This window comes from Podarcis muralis, chromosome 6 (genome assembly GCF_964188315.1).
Source record: "Podarcis muralis chromosome 6, rPodMur119.hap1.1, whole genome shotgun sequence".
NCBI classification, from domain to species: Eukaryota; Metazoa; Chordata; class Lepidosauria; order Squamata; family Lacertidae; genus Podarcis; species Podarcis muralis.
Window position 1 is genome coordinate 90,047,336 of NC_135660.1, and position 19,898 is coordinate 90,067,233.

The window sequence follows — 19,898 nt, forward strand, 5'->3', positions numbered from 1 at the left end:
CATAATTTCATCAAAAATCTGACTTTCGGCCATTCAATCAAAAATGCGGCCAAACGGGTGCAAATGCTCCCCTGAGAGGTTTGGCGGTCGAAACAGAAGGCTTTTTATCACAGGAAAAGAAATCAGCCCTCGACAACTTAACGGGCAGAAAAAGATTTTTTTGAAAAAATCCCTAAGCCCCGGGGTCACAATTTCATAAAAAATCTGACTTTCAGCCATTCACTCAAAAATGGTGCCAAACGGTTGCAAATGCTCCCCTGAGAGGTTTGGCGGTCGAAACAGAAGGCTTTTTATCTCAGGAAAAGAAATCAGCCCTCGACAACTTAACGGGTAGAAAAAGATTTTTTTGAAAAAATCCCTAAGCCCCGGGGTCACAATTTCATAAAAAATCTGACTTTTAGCCATTCACTCCAAATTGATGCCAAACGGTTGGAAATGCTCCCCTGAGAGGTTTGGTGGTCGAAACAGAAGCCTTTGTATCACAGGAAAAGAAATCAGCCCTCGACAACTTAACGGGCAGAAAAAGATTTTTTTGAAAAAATCCCTAAGCCCCGGGGTCACAATTTCATCAAAAATCTGACTTTCGGCCATTCACTCAAAAATGCTGCCAAACGGTTGCAAATGCTCCCCTGAGAGGTTTGGCGGTCGAAACAGAAGGCTTTTTATCTCAGGAAAAGAAATCAGCCCTCGACAACTTAACCGGCAGAATAAGATTTTTTTGAAAAAATCCCTAAGCCCCGGGGTCACAATTTCATCAAAAATCTGACTTTCGGCCATTCACTCAAAAATGCTGCCAAACGGTTGCAAATGCTCCCCTGAGAGGTTTGGCAGTCGAAACCGAAGGCTTTTTATCACAAGAAAAGAAATCAGCCCTCGAAAACTTAACCGGCAGAAAAATCTGACTTTCGGCCATTCACTCAAAAATACTGCCAAACGGTTGCAAATGCTCCCCTGAGAGGTTTGGCGGTCGAAACAGAAGGCTTTTTATGACAGGAAAAGAAATCAGCCCTCGACAACTTAACTGGCAGAAAAAGATTTTTTTGAAAAAATCCCTAAGCCCCGGGGTCACAATTTCATCAAAAATCTGACTTTCGGCCATTCAATCCAAAATGCTGCCAAACGGTTGCAAATGCTCCCCTGAGAGGTTTGGCGGTCGAAACAGAAGGCTTTTTATCTCAGGAAAAGAAATCAGCCCTCGACAACTTAACCGGCAGAATAAGATTTTTTTGAAAAAATCCCTAAGCCCCGGGGACACAATTTAATCAAAAATCTGACTTTCGGCCATTCACTCAAAAATGCTGCCAAACGGTTGCAAATGCTCCCCTGAGAGGTTTGGCGGTCGATCCAGAAGGCTTTTTATCACAGGAGGAGAAATCAGCTCTCGAAAACTTAACCAGCAGAAAAAGATTTTTTTGAAAAAATCCCTAAGCCCCGGGGTCACAATTTCATCAAAAATCTGACTTTCGGCCATTCACTCAAAAATGCGACCAAACGGGTGCAAATGCCCCCCTGAGAGGTTTGGCGGTCGAAACAGAAGGCTTTGTATCACAGGAAAAGAAATCAGCCTTCGAAAACTTAACAGGCAGAAAAATATTTTTTTGAAAAAATCCCTAAGCCCCGGGGTCACAATTTAATCAAAAATCTGACTTTCGGCCATTCAATCAAAAATGCGGCCAAACGGGTGCAAATGCTCCCCTGAGAGGTTTGGCGGTCGAAACAGAAGGCTTTTTATCACAGGAAAAGAAATCAGCCCTCGACAACTTAACGGGCAGAAAAAGATTTTTTTGAAAAAATCCCTAAGCCCCGGGGTTACAATTTCATCAAAAATCTGACTTTTAGCCATTCACTCAAAAATGCTGCCAAACGGTTGCAAATGTTCCCCTGAGAGGTTTGGCGGTCGAAACAGAAGGCTTTTTATTACAGGAAAAGAAATCAGCCCTCGAAAACTTAACAGGCAGAAAAAGATTTTTTGAAAAAATCCCTAAGTCACAATTTCATCAAAAATCTGACTTTCGGCCATTAACTCAAAAATGCTGCCAAACGGTTGTAAAAGCTCCCCTGAGAGGTTTGGCGGTCGAAACCGAAGGCTTTTCATCACAGGAAAAGAAATCAGCCCTCGAAAACTTAACCGGCAGAAAAATCTGACTTTCGGCCATTCACTCAAAAATACTGCCAAACGGTTGCAAATGCTCCCCTGAGAGGTTTGGCGGTCGAAACAGAAGGCTTTTTATCTCAGGAAAAGAAATCAGCCCTCGACAACTTAACAGGCAGAAAAATATATCTTTGAAAAAATCCCTAAGCCCCGGGGTCACAATTTCATCAAAAATCTGACTTTCGGCCATTCACTCCAAAATGGTGCCAAACGGTTGCAAAGGCTCCCCTGAGAGGTTTGGCGGTCGAAACAGAAGCCTTTGTATCACAGGAAAAGAAATCAGCCCTCGAAAACTTAACAGGCAGAAAAATATTTTTTTGAAAAAATCCCTAAGCCCCGGGGTCACAATTTCATCAAAAATCTGACTTTCGGCCATTCACTCAAAAATGCGGCCAAACGGGTGCAAATGCTCCCCTGAGAGGTTTGGCGGTTGAAACAGAAGGCTTTTTATCTCAGGAAAAGAAATGAACCCTCGACAACTTAACTGGCAGAAACAGATTTTTTTGAAAAAATCCCTAAGCCCCGGGGTCACAATTTCATCAAAAATCTGACTTTCGGCCATTCACTCAAAAATGCTGCCAAACGGTTGCAAATGCTCCACTACGAGGTTTGGCAGTCGAAACAGAAGGCTTTTTACCTCAGGAAAAGAAATCAGCCCTCGACAACTTAACCGGCAGAAAAAGATTTTTTTGGAAAAATCCCTAAGCCCCGGGGTCACAATTTCATCAAAAACCTGACTTTCGGCCATTCACTCAAAAATGCTGCCAAACAGTTGGAAATGCTCCCCTGAGAGGTTTGGCGGTCGAAACAGAAGGCTTTTTATATCAGGAAAAGAAATCAGCCCTCGACAACTTAACCGGCAGAAAAAGATTTTTTGAAAAAATCCCTAAGCCCCGGGGTCACAATTTCATCAAAAATCTGACTTTCGCCATTCACTCAAAAATGCTGCCAAACGGTTGCAAATGCTCCCCTGAGAGGTTTGGCAGTCGAAACAGAAGGCTTTTTATGTCAGGAAAAGAAATCAGCCCTCGACAACTTAACGGGCAGAAAAAGATTTTTTTGAAAAAATCCCTAAGCCCCGGGGTCACAATTTCATAAAAAATCTGACTTTCGGCCATTCACTCAAAAATGCGGCCAAATGGGTGCAAATGCTCCCCTGAGAGGTTTGGCGGTCGAAACAGAAGGCTTTTTATCACAGGAAGAGAAATCAGCTCTTGAAAACTTAACCGGCAGAAAAAGATTTTTTTGAAAAAATCCCTAAGCCCTGGGGTCACAATTTCATCAAAAATCTGACTTTCGGCCATTCACTCAAAAATGCGGCCAAACGGTTGCAAATGCTCCCCTGAGAGGTTTGGCGGTTGAAACAGAAGGCTTTTTATCTCAGGAAAAGAAATCAGCCCTCGACAACTTAACCGGCAGAATAAGATTTTTTTGAAAAAATCCCTAAGCCCCGGGGTCACAATTTCATCAAAAATCTGACTTTCGCCATTCACTCAAAAATGCTGCCAAGCGGTTGCAAATGCTCCCCTGAGAGGTTTGGCGGTCGAAACCGAAGGCTTTTTATCACAGGAAAAGAAATCAGCCCTCGAAAACTTAACCGGCAGAAAAATCCGACTTTCGGCCATTCACTCAAAAATACAGCCAAACGGTTGCAAATGCTCCCCTGAGAAGTTTGGCGGTCGAAACAGAAGGCTTTTTATCTCAGGAAAAGAAATCAGCGCTCGAGAACTTAACAGGCAGAAAAATATTTTTTTGAAAAAATCCCTAAGCCCCGGGGTCACAATTTCATCAAAAATCTGACTTTCGGCCATTCACTCAAAAATGCTGCCAAACGGTTGCAAATGCTCCCCTGAGAGGTTTGGCGGTCGAAACAGAAGCCTTTGTATCACAGGAAAAGAAATCAGCCCTCGAAAACTTAACCGGCAGAAAATCCGACTTTCGGCCATTCACTCAAAAATACAGCCAAACGGTTGCAAATGCTCCCCTGAGAGGTTTTGCGGTCGAAACAGAAGGCTTTTTATCTCAGGAAAAGAAATCAGCCCTCGAGAACTTAACAGGCAGAAAAATATTTTTTTGAAAAAATCCCTAAGCCCTGGGGTCACAATTTCATCAAAAATCTGACTTTCGGCCATTCACTCAAAAATGCTGCCAAACGGTTGCAAATGCTCCCCTGAGAGGTTTGGCGGTCGAAATAGAAGCCTTTGTATCACAGGAAAAGAAATCAGCCTTCGAAAACTTAACAGGAAGAAAAATATTTTTTTGAAAAAATCCCTAAGCCCCGGGGTCACAATTTCATCAAAAATCTGACTTTCGGCCATTCACTCAAAAATGCGGCCAAACGGGTGCAAATGCTCTCCTGAGAGGTTTGCCGGTCGAAACAGAAGGCTTTTTATCTCAGGAAAAGAAATCAGCCCTCGACAACTTAACCGGCAGAAAAAGATTTTTTTGAAAAAAAATCCCTAAGCCCCGGGGTCACAATTTCATCAAAAATCTGACTTTCGGCCATTCAATCCAAAATGGTGCCAAACGGCTGCAAATGCTCCCCTGAGAGGTTTGGCGGTCGAAACAGAAGCCTTTGTATCACAGGAAAAGAAATCAGCCCTCGAAAACTTAACAGGCAGAAAAAGATTTTTTTGAAAAAATCCCTAAGCCCCGGGGTCACAATTTCATCAAAAATCTGACTTTCGGCCATTCACTCAAAAATGCGGCCAAACGGTTGCAAATGCTCCCCTGAGAGGTTTGGCGGTCGAAACCCAAGGCTTTTTATCACAGGAAAAGAAATCAGCCCTCGAAAACTTAACCGGCAGAAAAATCCGACTTTCGGCCATTCACTCAAAAATACAGCCAAACGGTTGCAAATGCTCCCCTGAGAGGTTTGGCGGTCGAAACAGAAGGCTTTTTATCTCAGGAAAAGAAATCAGCCCTCAAGAACTTAACAGGCAGAAAAATATTTTTTTGAAAAAATCCCTAAGCCCTGGGGTCACAATTTCATAAAAAATCTGACTTTCGGCCATTCACTCAAAAATGCTGCGAAACGGTTGCAAATGCTCCCCTGAGAGGTTTGGCGGTCGAAACAGAAGCCTTTGTATCACAGGAAAAGAAATCAGCCTTCGAAAACTTAACAGGAAGAAAAATATTTTTTTGAAAAAATCCCTAAGCCCCGGGGTCACAATTTCATCAAAAATCTGACTTTCGGCCATTCACTCAAAAATGCAGCCAAACGGGTGCAAATGCTCTCCTGAGAGGTTTGCCGGTCGAAACAGAAGGCTTTTTATCTCTGGAAAAGAAAACAGCCCTCGACAACTTTACCGGCAGAAAAAGATTTTTTTGAAAAAAAATCCCTAAGCCCCGGGGTCACAATTTCATCAAAAATCTGACTTTCGGCCATTCACTCAAAAATGCTGCCAAACGGTTGCAAATGCTCCCCTGAGAGGTTTGGCAGTCGAAACCGAAGGCTTTTTATCACAAGAAAAGAAATCAGCCCTCGAAAACTTAACCGGCAGAAAAATCTGACTTTCGGCCATTCACTCAAAAATACTGCCAAACGGTTGCAAATGCTCCCCTGAGAGGTTTGGCGGTCGAAACAGAAGGCTTTTTATCACAGGAAAAGAAATCAGCCCTCGACAACTTAACTGGCAGAAAAAGATTTTTTTGAAAAAATCCCTAAGCCCCGGGGTCACAATTTCATCAAAAATCTGACTTTCGGCCATTCAATCCAAAATGCTGCCAAACGGTTGCAAATGCTCCCCTGAGAGGTTTGGCGGTCGAAACAGAAGGCTTTTTATCTCAGGAAAAGAAATCAGCCCTCGACAACTTAACCGGCAGAATAAGATTTTTTTGAAAAAATCCCTAAGCCCCGGGGTCACAATTTCATCAAAAATCTGACTTTCGGCCATTCACTCAAAAATGCGGCCAAACGGTTGCAAATGCTCCCCTGAGAGGTTTGGCGGTCGAAACCCAAGGCTTTTTATCACAGGAAAAGAAATCAGCCCTCGAAAACTTAACCGGTAGAAAAATATGACTTTCGGCCATTCACTCAAAAATGCGGCCAAACGGGTGCAAATGCTCCCCTGAGAGGTTTGGCGGTCGAAACAGAATTCTTTGTATCACAGGAAAAGAAATCAGCCTTCGAAAACCTAACAGGCAGAAAAATATTTTTTTGAAAAAATCCCTAAGCCCCGGGGTCACAATTTAATCAAAAATCTGACTTTCGGCCATTCAATCAAAAATGCGGCCAAACGGGTGCAAATGCTCCCCTGAGAGGTTTGGCGGTCGAAACAGAAGGATTTTTAACACAGGAAAAGAAATCAGCCCTCAACAACTTAACGGGCAGAAAAATATTTTTTTGAAAAAATCCCTAAGCCCCGGGGTCACAATTTCATCAAAAATCTGACTTTCGGCCATTCACTCAAAAATGCGGCCAAACGGGTGCAAATGCTCCCCTGAGAGGTTTGCCGGTCGAAACAGAAGGCTTTTTATCTCAGGAAAAGAAATCAGCCCTCGACAACTTAACGGGCAGAAAAAGATTTTTTTGAAAAAATCCCTAAGCCCCGGGGTTACAATTTCATCAAAAATCTGACTTTTAGCCATTCACTCAAAAATGCTGCCAAACGGTTGCAAATGTTCCCCTGAGAGGTTTGGCGGTCGAAACAGAAGGCTTTTTATCACAGGAAAAGAAATCAGCCCTAGAAAACTTAACAGGCAGAAAAATATTTTTTTGAAAAAATCCCTAAGCCCCGGGGTCATAATTTCATCAAAAATCTGACTTTCGGCCATTCAATCAAAAATGCGGCCAAACGGGTGCAAATGCTCCCCTGAGAGGTTTGGCGGTCGAAACAGAAGGCTTTTTATCTCAGGAAAAGAAATCAGCCCTCGACAACTTAACGGGTAGAAAAAGATTTTTTTGAAAAAATCCCTAAGCCCCGGGGTCACAATTTCATAAAAAATCTGACTTTTAGCCATTCACTCCAAATTGATGCCAAACGGTTGGAAATGCTCCCCTGAGAGGTTTGGTGGTCGAAACAGAAGCCTTTGTATCACAGGAAATGAAATCAGCCCTCGACAACTTAACGGGCAGAAAAAGATTTTTTTGAAAAAATCCCTAAGCCCCGGGGTCACAATTTCATCAAAAATCTGACTTTCGGCCATTCACTCAAAAATGCTGCCAAACGGTTGCAAATGCTCCCCTGAGAGGTTTGGCGGTCGAAACAGAAGGCTTTTAATCTCAGGAAAAGAAATCAGCCCTCGACAACTTAACCGGCAGAAAAAGATTTTTTTGAAAAAATCCCTAAGCCCCGGGGTCACAATTTCATCAAAAATCTGACTTTCGGCCATTCACTCAAAAATGCTGCCAAACGGTTGCAAATGCTCCCCTGAGAGGTTTGGCGGTCGAAACAGAAGGCTTTTTATCTCAGGAAAAGAAATCAGCCCTCGACAACTTAACCGGCAGAATAAGATTTTTTTGAAAAAATCCCTAAGCCCCGGGGTCACAATTTCATCAAAAATCTGACTTTCGGCCATTCACTCAAAAATGCTGCCAAACGGTTGCAAATGCTCCCCTGAGAGGTTTGGCAGTCGAAACCGAAGGCTTTTTATCACAAGAAAAGAAATCAGCCCTCGAAAACTTAACCGGCAGAAAAATCTGACTTTCGGCCATTCACTCAAAAATACTGCCAAACGGTTGCAAATGCTCCCCTGAGAGGTTTGGCGGTCGAAACAGAAGGCTTTTTATCACAGGAAAAGAAATCAGCCCTCGACAACTTAACTGGCAGAAAAAGATTTTTTTGAAAAAATCCCTAAGCCCCGGGGTCACAATTTCATCAAAAATGTGACTTTCGGCCATTCAATCCAAAATGCTGCCAAACGGTTGCAAATGCTCCCCTGAGAGGTTTGGCGGTCGAAACAGAAGGCTTTTTATCTCAGGAAAAGAAATCAGCCCTCGACAACTTAACCGGCAGAATAAGATTTTTTTGAAAAAATCCCTAAGCCCCGGGGTCACAATTTCATCAAAAATCTGACTTTCGGCCATTCACTCAAAAATGCTGCCAAACGGTTACAAAGGCTCCCCTGAGAGGTTTGGCGGTCGAAACCGAAGGCTTTTTATCATAGGAAAAGAAATCAGCCCTCGAAAACTTAACCGGCAGAAAAATATGACTTTCGGCCATTCACTCAAAAATGCGGCCAAACGGTTGCAAATGCTCCCCTGAGAGGTTTGGCGGTCGATCCAGAAGGCTTTTTATCACAGGAGGAGAAATCAGCTCTCGAAAACTTAACCAGCAGAAAAAGATTTTTTTGAAAAAATCCCTAAGCCCCGGGGTCACAATTTCATCAAAAATCTGACTTTCGGCCATTCACTCAAAAATGCGACCAAACGGGTGCAAATGCTCCCCTGAGAGGTTTGGCGGTCGAAACAGAAGGCTTTGTATCACAGGAAAAGAAATCAGCCTTCGAAAACTTAACAGGCAGAAAAATATTTTTTTGAAAAAATCCCTAAGCCCCGGGGTCACAATTTAATCAAAAATCTGACTTTCGGCCATTCAATCAAAAATGCGGCCAAACGGGTGCAAATGCTCCCCTGAGAGGTTTGGCGGTCGAAACAGAAGGCTTTTTATCACAGGAAAAGAAATCAGCCCTCGACAACTTAACGGGCAGAAAAAGATTTTTTTGAAAAAATCCCTAAGCCCCGGGGTTACAATTTCATCAAAAATCTGACTTTTAGCCATTCACTCAAAAATGCTGCCAAACGGTTGCAAATGTTCCCCTGAGAGGTTTGGCGGTCGAAACAGAAGGCTTTTTATTACAGGAAAAGAAATCAGCCCTCGAAAACTTAACAGGCAGAAAAAGATTTTTTGAAAAAATCCCTAAGTCACAATTTCATCAAAAATCTGACTTTCGGCCATTAACTCAAAAATGCTGCCAAACGGTTGTAAAAGCTCCCCTGAGAGGTTTGGCGGTCGAAACCGAAGGCTTTTTATCACAGGAAAAGAAATCAGCCCTCGAAAACTTAACCGGCAGAAAAATCTGACTTTCGGCCATTCACTCAAAAATACTGCCAAACGGTTGCAAATGCTCCCCTGAGAGGTTTGGCGGTCGAAACAGAAGGCTTTTTATCTCAGGAAAAGAAATCAGCCCTCGACAACTTAACAGGCAGAAAAATATATCTTTGAAAAAATCCCTAAGCCCCGGGGTCACAATTTCATCAAAAATCTGACTTTCGGCCATTCACTCAAAAATGCTGCCAAACGGTTGCAAATGCTCCCCTACGAGGTTTGGCAGTCGAAACAGAAGGCTTTTTACCTCAGGAAAAGAAATCAGCCCTCGACAACTTAACCGGCAGAAAAAGATTTTTTTGGAAAAATCCCTAAGCCCCGGGGTCACAATTTCATCAAAAACCTGACTTTCGGCCATTCACTCAAAAATGCTGCCAAACAGTTGGAAATGCTCCCCTGAGAGGTTTGGCGGTCGAAACAGAAGGCTTTTTATCTCAGGAAAAGAAATCAGCCCTCGACAACTTAACGGGCAGAAAAAGATTTTTTTGAAAAAATCCCTAAGCCCCGGGGTCACAATTTCATAAAAAATCTGACTTTCGGCCATTCACTCAAAAATGCGGCCAAATGGGTGCAAATGCTCCCCTGAGAGGTTTGGCGGTCGAAACAGAAGGCTTTTTATCACAGGAAGAGAAATCAGCTCTTGAAAACTTAACCGGCAGAAAAAGATTTTTTTGAAAAAATCCCTAAGCCCTGGGGTCACAATTTCATCAAAAATCTGACTTTCGGCCATTCACTCAAAAATGCGGCCAAACGGTTGCAAATGCTCCCCTGAGAGGTTTGGCGGTCGAAACCGAAGGCTTTTTATCACAGGAAAAGAAATCAGCCCTCGAAAACTTAACCGGCAGAAAAATCCGACTTTCGGCCATTCACTCAAAAATACAGCCAAACGGTTGCAAATGCTCCCCTGAGAAGTTTGGCGGTCGAAACAGAAGGCTTTTTATCTCAGGAAAAGAAATCAGCGCTCGAGAACTTAACAGGCAGAAAAATATTTTTTTGAAAAAATCCCTAAGCCCCGGGGTCACAATTTCATCAAAAATCTGACTTTCGGCCATTCACTCAAAAATGCTGCCAAACAGTTGCAAATGCTCCCCTGAGAGGTTTGGCGGTCGAAACAGAAGCCTTTGTATCACAGGAAAAGAAATCAGCCCTCGAAAACTTAACCGGCAGAAAATCCGACTTTCGGCCATTCACTCAAAAATACAGCCAAACGGTTGCAAATGCTCCCCTGAGAGGTTTTGCGGTCGAAACAGAAGGCTTTTTATCTCAGGAAAAGAAATCAGCCCTCGAGAACTTAACAGGCAGAAAAATATTTTTTTGAAAAAATCCCTAAGCCCTGGGGTCACAATTTCATCAAAAATCTGACTTTCGGCCATTCACTCAAAAATGCTGCCAAACGGTTGCAAATGCTCCCCTGAGAGGTTTGGCGGTTGAAATAGAAGCCTTTGTATCACAGGAAAAGAAATCAGCCTTCGAAAACTTAACAGGAAGAAAAATATTTTTTTGAAAAAATCCCTAAGCCCCGGGGTCACAATTTCATCAAAAATCTGACTTTCGGCCATTCACTCAAAAATGCGGCCAAACGGGTGCAAATGCTCTCCTGAGAGGTTTGCCGGTCGAAACAGAAGGCTTTTTATCTCAGGAAAAGAAATCAGCCCTCGACAACTTAACCGGCAGAAAAAGATTTTTTTGAAAAAAAATCCCTAAGCCCCGGGGTCACAATTTCATCAAAAATCTGACTTTCGGCCATTCAATCCAAAATGGTGCCAAACGGCTGCAAATGCTCCCCTGAGAGGTTTGGCGGTCGAAACAGAAGCCTTTGTATCACAGGAAAAGAAATCAGCCCTCGAAAACTTAACAGGCAGAAAAAGATTTTTTTTGAAAAAATCCCTAAGCCCCGGGGTCACAATTTCATCAAAAATCTGACTTTCGGCCATTCACTCAAAAATGCGGCCAAACGGTTGCAAATGCTCCCCTGAGAGGTTTGGCGGTCGAAACCCAAGGCTTTTTATCACAGGAAAAGAAATCAGCCCTCGAAAACTTAACCGGCAGAAAAATCCGACTTTCGGCCATTCACTCAAAAATACAGCCAAACGGTTGCAAATGCTCCCCTGAGAGGTTTGGCGGTCGAAACAGAAGGCTTTTTATCTCAGGAAAAGAAATCAGCCCTCAAGAACTTAACAGGCAGAAAAATATTTTTTTGAAAAAATCCCTAAGCCCTGGGGTCACAATTTCATAAAAAATCTGACTTTCGGCCATTCACTCAAAAATGCTGCCAAACGGTTGCAAATGCTCCCCTGAGAGGTTTGGCGGTCGAAACAGAAGCCTTTGTATCACAGGAAAAGAAATCAGCCTTCGAAAACTTAACAGGAAGAAAAATATTTTTTTGAAAAAATCCCTAAGCCCCGGGGTCACAATTTCATCAAAAATCTGACTTTCGGCCATTCACTCAAAAATGCAGCCAAACGGGTGCAAATGCTCTCCTTAGAGGTTTGCCGGTCGAAACAGAAGGCTTTTTATCTCAGGAAAAGAAAACAGCCCTCGACAACTTTACCGGCAGAAAAAGATTTTTTTGAAAAAAAATCCCTAAGCCCCGGGGTCACAATTTCATCAAAAATCTGACTTTCGGCCATTCAATCCAAAATGGTGCCAAACGGCTGCAAATGCTCCCCTGAGAGGTTTGGCGGTCGAAACAGAAGCCTTTGTATCACAGGAAAAGAAATCAGCCCTCGAAAACTTAACAGGCAGAAAAAGATTTTTTTGAAAAAATCCCTAAGCCCCGGGGTCACAATTTCATCAAAAATCTGACTTTCGGCCATTCACTCAAAAATGAGGCCAAACGGGTGCAAATGCTCCCCTGAGAGGTTTGGCGGTTGAAACAGAAGGCTTTTTATCTCAGGAAAAGAAATCAACCCTCGACAACTTAACTGGCAGAAAAAGATTTTTTTGAAAAAATCCCTAAGCCCCGGGGTCACAATTTCATAAAAAATCTGACTTTCGGCCATTCACTCAAAAATGCTGCCAAACGGTTGCAAATGCTCCCCTGAGAGGTTTGGCGGTCGAAACAGAAGGCTTTTTATCTCAGGAAAAGAAATCAGCCCTCGACAACTTAAACGGCAGAATAAGATTTTTTTTCAAAAAAATCCCTAAGCCCCGGGGTCACAATTTCATCAAAAATCTGACTTTCGGCCATTCACTCAAAAATGCTGCCAAACGGTTGCAAATGCTCCCCTGAGAGGTTTGGCGGTCGAAACAGAAGGCTTTTTATCTTAGGAAAAGAAATCAGCCCTCAACAACTTAACGGGCTGAAAAAGATTTTTTTGAAAAAATCTCTAAGCCCCGGGGTCACAATTTCATCAAAAATCTGACTTTCGGCCATTCACTCAAAAATGCTGCCAAACGGTTGCAAATGTTCCCCTGAGAGGTTTGGCGGTCGAAACAGAAGGCTTTTTATCACAGGAAAAGAAATCAGCCCTCGAAAACTTAACCGGCAGAAAAATCTGACTTTCGGCCATTCACTCAAAAATACTGCGAAACGGTTGCAAATGCTCCCCTGAGAGGTTTGGCGGTCGAAACAGAAGGCTTTTTATCTCAGGAAAATAATCAGCCCTCGAAAACTTAACAGGCAGAAAAATATTTTTTTGAAAAAATCCCTAAGCCCCGGGGTCACAATTTCATCAAAAATCTGACTTTCGGCCATTCACTCAAAAATGCGGCCAAACGGGTGCAAATGCTCCCCTGAGAGGTTTGGCGGTTGAAACAGAAGGCTTTTTATCTCAGGAAAAGAAATGAACCCTCGACAACTTAACTGGCAGAAAAAGATTTTTTTGAAAAAATCCCTAAGCCCCGGGGTCACAATTTCATCAAAAATCTGACTTTCGGCCATTCACTCAAAAATGCTGCCAAACGGTTGCAAATGCTCCCCTACGAGGTTTGGCAGTCGAAACAGAAGGCTTTTTACCTCAGGAAAAGAAATCAGCCCTCGACAACTTAACCGGCAGAAAAAGATTTTTTTGGAAAAATCCCTAAGCCCCGGGGTCACAATTTCATCAAAAACCTGACTTTCGGCCATTCACTCAAAAATGCTGCCAAACAGTTGGAAATGCTCCCCTGAGAGGTTTGGCGGTCGAAACAGAAGGCTTTTTATCTCAGGAAAAGAAATCAGCCCTCGACAACTTAACCGGCAGAAAAAGATTTTTTGAAAAAATCCCTAAGCCCCGGGGTCACAATTTCATCAAAAATCTGACTTTCGCCATTCACTCAAAAATGCTGCCAAACGGTTGCAAATGCTCCCCTGAGAGGTTTGGCGGTCGAAACAGAAGGCTTTTTATCTTAGGAAAAGAAATCAGCCCTCAACAACTTAACGGGCTGAAAAAGATTTTTTTGAAAAAATCTCTAAGCCCCGGGGTCACAATTTCATCAAAAATCTGACTTTCGGCCATTCACTCAAAAATGCGACCAAACGGGTGCAAATGCTCCCCTGAGAGGTTTGGCGGTCGAAACAGAAGGCTTTGTATCACAGGAAAAGAAATCAGCCTTCGAAAACCTAACAGGCAGAAAAATATTTTTTTGAAAAAATCCCTAAGCCCCGGGGTCACAATTTAATCAAAAATCTGACTTTCGGCCATTCAATCAAAAATGCGGCCAAACGGGTGCAAATGCTCCCCTGAGAGGTTTGGCGGTCGAAACAGAAGGATTTTTAACACAGGAAAAGAAATCAGCCCTCAACAACTTAACGGGCAGAAAAATATTTTTTTGAAAAAATCCCTAAGCCCCGGGGTCACAATTTCATCAAAAATCTGACTTTCGGCCATTCACTCAAAAATGCGGCCAAACGGGTGCAAATGCTCCCCTGAGAGGTTTGCCGGTCGAAACAGAAGGCTTTTTATCTCAGGAAAAGAAATCAGCCCTCGACAACTTAACGGGCAGAAAAAGATTTTTTTGAAAAAATCCCTAAGCCCCGGGGTTACAATTTCATCAAAAATCTGACTTTTAGCCATTCACTCAAAAATGCTGCCAAACGGTTGCAAATGTTCCCCTGAGAGGTTTGGCGGTCGAAACAGAAGGCTTTTTATCACAGGAAAAGAAATCAGCCCTAGAAAACTTAACAGGCAGAAAAATATTTTTTTGAAAAAATCCCTAAGCCCCGGGGTCATAATTTCATCAAAAATCTGACTTTCGGCCATTCAATCAAAAATGCGGCCAAACGGGTGCAAATGCTCCCCTGAGAGGTTTGGCGGTCGAAACAGAAGGCTTTTTATCTCAGGAAAAGAAATCAGCCCTCGACAACTTAACGGGTAGAAAAAGATTTTTTTGAAAAAATCCCTAAGCCCCGGGGTCACAATTTCATAAAAAATCTGACTTTTAGCCATTCACTCCAAATTGATGCCAAACGGTTGGAAATGCTCCCCTGAGAGGTTTGGTGGTCGAAACAGAAGCCTTTGTATCACAGGAAATGAAATCAGCCCTCGACAACTTAACGGGCAGAAAAAGATTTTTTTGAAAAAATCCCTAAGCCCCGGGGTCACAATTTCATCAAAAATCTGACTTTCGGCCATTCACTCAAAAATGCTGCCAAACGGTTGCAAATGCTCCCCTGAGAGGTTTGGCGGTCGAAACAGAAGGCTTTTAATCTCAGGAAAAGAAATCAGCCCTCGACAACTTAACCGGCAGAAAAAGATTTTTTTGAAAAAATCCCTAAGCCCCGGGGTCACAATTTCATCAAAAATCTGACTTTCGGCCATTCACTCAAAAATGCTGCCAAACGGTTGCAAATGCTCCCCTGAGAGGTTTGGCGGTCGAAACAGAAGGCTTTTTATCTCAGGAAAAGAAATCAGCCCTCGACAACTTAACCGGCAGAATAAGATTTTTTTGAAAAAATCCCTAAGCCCCGGGGTCACAATTTCATCAAAAATCTGACTTTCGGCCATTCACTCAAAAATGCTGCCAAACGGTTGCAAATGCTCCCCTGAGAGGTTTGGCAGTCGAAACCGAAGGCTTTTTATCACAAGAAAAGAAATCAGCCCTCGAAAACTTAACCGGCAGAAAAATCTGACTTTCGGCCATTCACTCAAAAATACTGCCAAACGGTTGCAAATGCTCCCCTGAGAGGTTTGGCGGTCGAAACAGAAGGCTTTTTATCACAGGAAAAGAAATCAGCCCTCGACAACTTAACTGGCAGAAAAAGATTTTTTTGAAAAAATCCCTAAGCCCCGGGGTCACAATTTCATCAAAAATCTGACTTTCGGCCATTCAATCCAAAATGCTGCCAAACGGTTGCAAATGCTCCCCTGAGAGGTTTGGCGGTCGAAACAGAAGGCTTTTTATCTCAGGAAAAGAAATCAGCCCTCGACAACTTAACCGGCAGAATAAGATTTTTTTGAAAAAATCCCTAAGCCCCGGGGTCACAATTTCATCAAAAATCTGACTTTCGGCCATTCACTCAAAAATGCTGCCAAACGGTTACAAAGGCTCCCCTGAGAGGTTTGGCGGTCGAAACCGAAGGCTTTTTATCATAGGAAAAGAAATCAGCCCTCGAAAACTTAACCGGCAGAAAAATATGACTTTCGGCCATTCACTCAAAAATGCGGCCAAACGGTTGCAAATGCTCCCCTGAGAGGTTTGGCGGTCGATCCAGAAGGCTTTTTATCACAGGAGGAGAAATCAGCTCTCGAAAACTTAACCAGCAGAAAAAGATTTTTTTGAAAAAATCCCTAAGCCCCGGGGTCACAATTTCATCAAAAATCTGACTTTCGGCCATTCACTCAAAAATGCGACCAAACGGGTGCAAATGCTCCCCTGAGAGGTTTGGCGGTCGAAACAGAAGGCTTTGTATCACAGGAAAAGAAATCAGCCTTCGAAAACTTAACAGGCAGAAAAATATTTTTTTGAAAAAATCCCTAAGCCCCGGGGTCACAATTTAATCAAAAATCTGACTTTCGGCCATTCAATCAAAAATGCGGCCAAACGGGTGCGAATGCTCCCCTGAGAGGTTTGGCGGTCGAAACAGAAGGCTTTTTATCACAGGAAAAGAAATCAGCCCTCGACAACTTAACGGGCAGAAAAAGATTTTTTTGAAAAAATCCCTAAGCCCCGGGGTTACAATTTCATCAAAAATCTGACTTTTAGCCATTCACTCAAAAATGCTGCCAAACGGTTGCAAATGTTCCCCTGAGAGGTTTGGCGGTCGAAACAGAAGGCTTTTTATTACAGGAAAAGAAATCAGCCCTCGAAAACTTAACAGGCAGAAAAAGATTTTTTGAAAAAATCCCTAAGTCACAATTTCATCAAAAATCTGACTTTCGGCCATTAACTCAAAAATGCTGCCAAACGGTTGTAAAAGCTCCCCTGAGAGGTTTGGCGGTCGAAACCGAAGGCTTTTTATCACAGGAAAAGAAATCAGCCCTCGAAAACTTAACCGGCAGAAAAATCTGACTTTCGGCCATTCACTCAAAAATACTGCCAAACGGTTGCAAATGCTCCCCTGAGAGGTTTGGCGGTCGAAACAGAAGGCTTTTTATCTCAGGAAAAGAAATCAGCCCTCGACAACTTAACAGGCAGAAAAATATATCTTTGAAAAAATCCCTAAGCCCCGGGGTCACAATTTCATCAAAAATCTGACTTTCGGCCATTCACTCCAAAATGGTGCCAAACGGCTGCAAATGCTCCCCTGAGAGGTTTGGCGGTCGAAACAGAAGCCTTTGTATCACAGGAAAAGAAATCAGCCCTCGAAAACTTAACAGGCAGAAAAATATTTTTTTGAAAAAATCCCTAAGCCCCGGGGTCACAATTTCATCAAAAATCTGACTTTCGGCCATTCACTCAAAAATGCGGCCAAACGGGTGCAAATGCTCCCCTGAGAGGTTTGGCGGTTGAAACAGAAGGCTTTTTATCTCAGGAAAAGAAATGAACCCTCGACAACTTAACTGGCAGAAAAAGATTTTTTTGAAAAAATCCCTAAGCCCCGGGGTCACAATTTCATCAAAAATCTGACTTTCGGCCATTCACTCAAAAATGCTGCCAAACGGTTGCAAATGCTCCCCTACGAGGTTTGGCAGTCGAAACAGAAGGCTTTTTACCTCAGGAAAAGAAATCAGCCCTCGACAACTTAACCGGCAGAAAAAGATTTTTTTGGAAAAATCCCTAAGCCCCGGGGTCACAATTTCATCAAAAACCTGACTTTCGGCCATTCACTCAAAAATGCTGCCAAACAGTTGGAAATGCTCCCCTGAGAGGTTTGGCGGTCGAAACAGAAGGCTTTTTATCTCAGGAAAAGAAATCAGCCCTCGACAACTTAACCGGCAGAAAAAGATTTTTTGAAAAAATCCCTAAGCCCCGGGGTCACAATTTCATCAAAAATCTGACTTTCGCCATTCACTCAAAAATGCTGCCAAACGGTTGCAAATGCTCCCCTGAGAGGTTTGGCGGTCGAAACAGAAGGCTTTTTATGTCAGGAAAAGAAATCAGCCCTCGACAACTTAACGGGCAGAAAAAGATTTTTTTGAAAAAATCCCTAAGCCCCGGGGTCACAATTTCATAAAAAATCTGACTTTCGGCCATTCACTCAAAAATGCGGCCAAATGGGTGCAAATGCTCCCCTGAGAGGTTTGGCGGTCGAAACAGAAGGCTTTTTATCACAGGAAGAGAAATCAGCTCTTGAAAACTTAACCGGCAGAAAAAGATTTTTTTGAAAAAATCCCTAAGCCCTGGGGTCACAATTTCATCAAAAATCTGACTTTCGGCCATTCACTCAAAAATGCGGCCAAACGGTTGCAAATGCTCCCCTGAGAGGTTTGGCGGTCGAAACCGAAGGCTTTTTATCACAGGAAAAGAAATCAGCCCTCGAAAACTTAACCGGCAGAAAAATCCGACTTTCGGCCATTCACTCAAAAATACAGCCAAACGGTTGCAAATGCTCCCCTGAGAAGTTTGGCGGTCGAAACAGAAGGCTTTTTATCTCAGGAAAAGAAATCAGCGCTCGAGAACTTAACAGGCAGAAAAATATTTTTTTGAAAAAATCCCTAAGCCCCGGGGTCACAATTTCATCAAAAATCTGACTTTCGGCCATTCACTCAAAAATGCTGCCAAACGGTTGCAAATGCTCCCCTGAGAGGTTTGGCGGTCGAAACAGAAGCCTTTGTATCACAGGAAAAGAAATCAGCTCTCGAAAACTTAACCGGCAGAAAATCCGACTTTCGGCCATTCACTCAAAAATACAGCCAAACGGTTGCAAATGCTCCCCTGAGAGGTTTTGCGGTCGAAACAGAAGGCTTTTTATCTCAGGAAAAGAAATCAGCCCTCGAGAACTTAACAGGCAGAAAAATATTTTTTTGAAAAAATCCCTAAGCCCTGGGGTCACAATTTCATCAAAAATCTGACTTTCGGCCATTCACTCAAAAATGCTGCCAAACGGTTGCAAATGCTCCCCTGAGAGGTTTGGCGGTTGAAATAGAAGCCTTTGTATCACAGGAAAAGAAATCAGCCTTCGAAAACTTAACAGGAAGAAAAATATTTTTTTGAAAAAATCCCTAAGCCCCGGGGTCACAATTTCATCAAAAATCTGACTTTCGGCCATTCACTCAAAAATGCGGCCAAACGGGTGCAAATGCTCTCCTGAGAGGTTTGCCGGTCGAAACAGAAGGCTTTTTATCTCAGGAAAAGAAATCAGCCCTCGACAACTTAACCGGCAGAAAAAGATTTTTTTGAAAAAAAATCCCTAAGCCCCGGGGTCACAATTTCATCAAAAATCTGACTTTCGGCCATTCAATCCAAAATGGTGCCAAACGGCTGCAAATGCTCCCCTGAGAGGTTTGGCGGTCGAAACAGAAGCCTTTGTATCACAGGAAAAGAAATCAGCCCTCGAAAACTTAACAGGCAGAAAAAGATTTTTTTTGAAAAAATCCCTAAGCCCCGGGGTCACAATTTCATCAAAAATCTGACTTTCGGCCATTCACTCAAAAATGCGGCCAAACGGTTGCAAATGCTCCCCTGAGAGGTTTGGCGGTCGAAACCCAAGGCTTTTTATCACAGGAAAAGAAATCAGCCCTCGAAAACTTAACCGGCAGAAAAATCCGACTTTCGGCCATTCACTCAAAAATACAGCCAAACGGTTGCAAATGCTCCCCTGAGAGGTTTGGCGGTCGAAACAGAAGGCTTTTTATCTCAGGAAAAGAAATCAGCCCTCAAGAACTTAACAGGCAGAAAAATATTTTTTTGAAAAAATCCCTAAGCCCTGGGGTCACAATTTCATAAAAAATCTGACTTTCGGCCATTCACTCAAAAATGCTGCCAAACGGTTGCAAATGCTCCCCTGAGAGGTTTGGCGGTCGAAACAGAAGCCTTTGTATCATAGGAAAAGAAATCAGCCTTCGAAAACTTAACAGGAAGAAAAATATTTTTTTGAAAAAATCCCTAAGCCCCGGGGTCACAATTTCATCAAAAATCTGACTTTCGGCCATTCACTCAAAAATGCAGCCAAACGGGTGCAAATGCTCTCCTGAGAGGTTTGCCGGTCGAAACAGAAGGCTTTTTATCTCAGGAAAAGAAAACAGCCCTCGACAACTTTACCGGCAGAAAAAGATTTTTTTGAAAAAAAATCCCTAAGCCCCGGGGTCACAATTTCATCAAAAATCTGACTTTCGGCCATTCAATCCAAAATGGTGCCAAACGGCTGCAAATGCTCCCCTGAGAGGTTTGGCGGT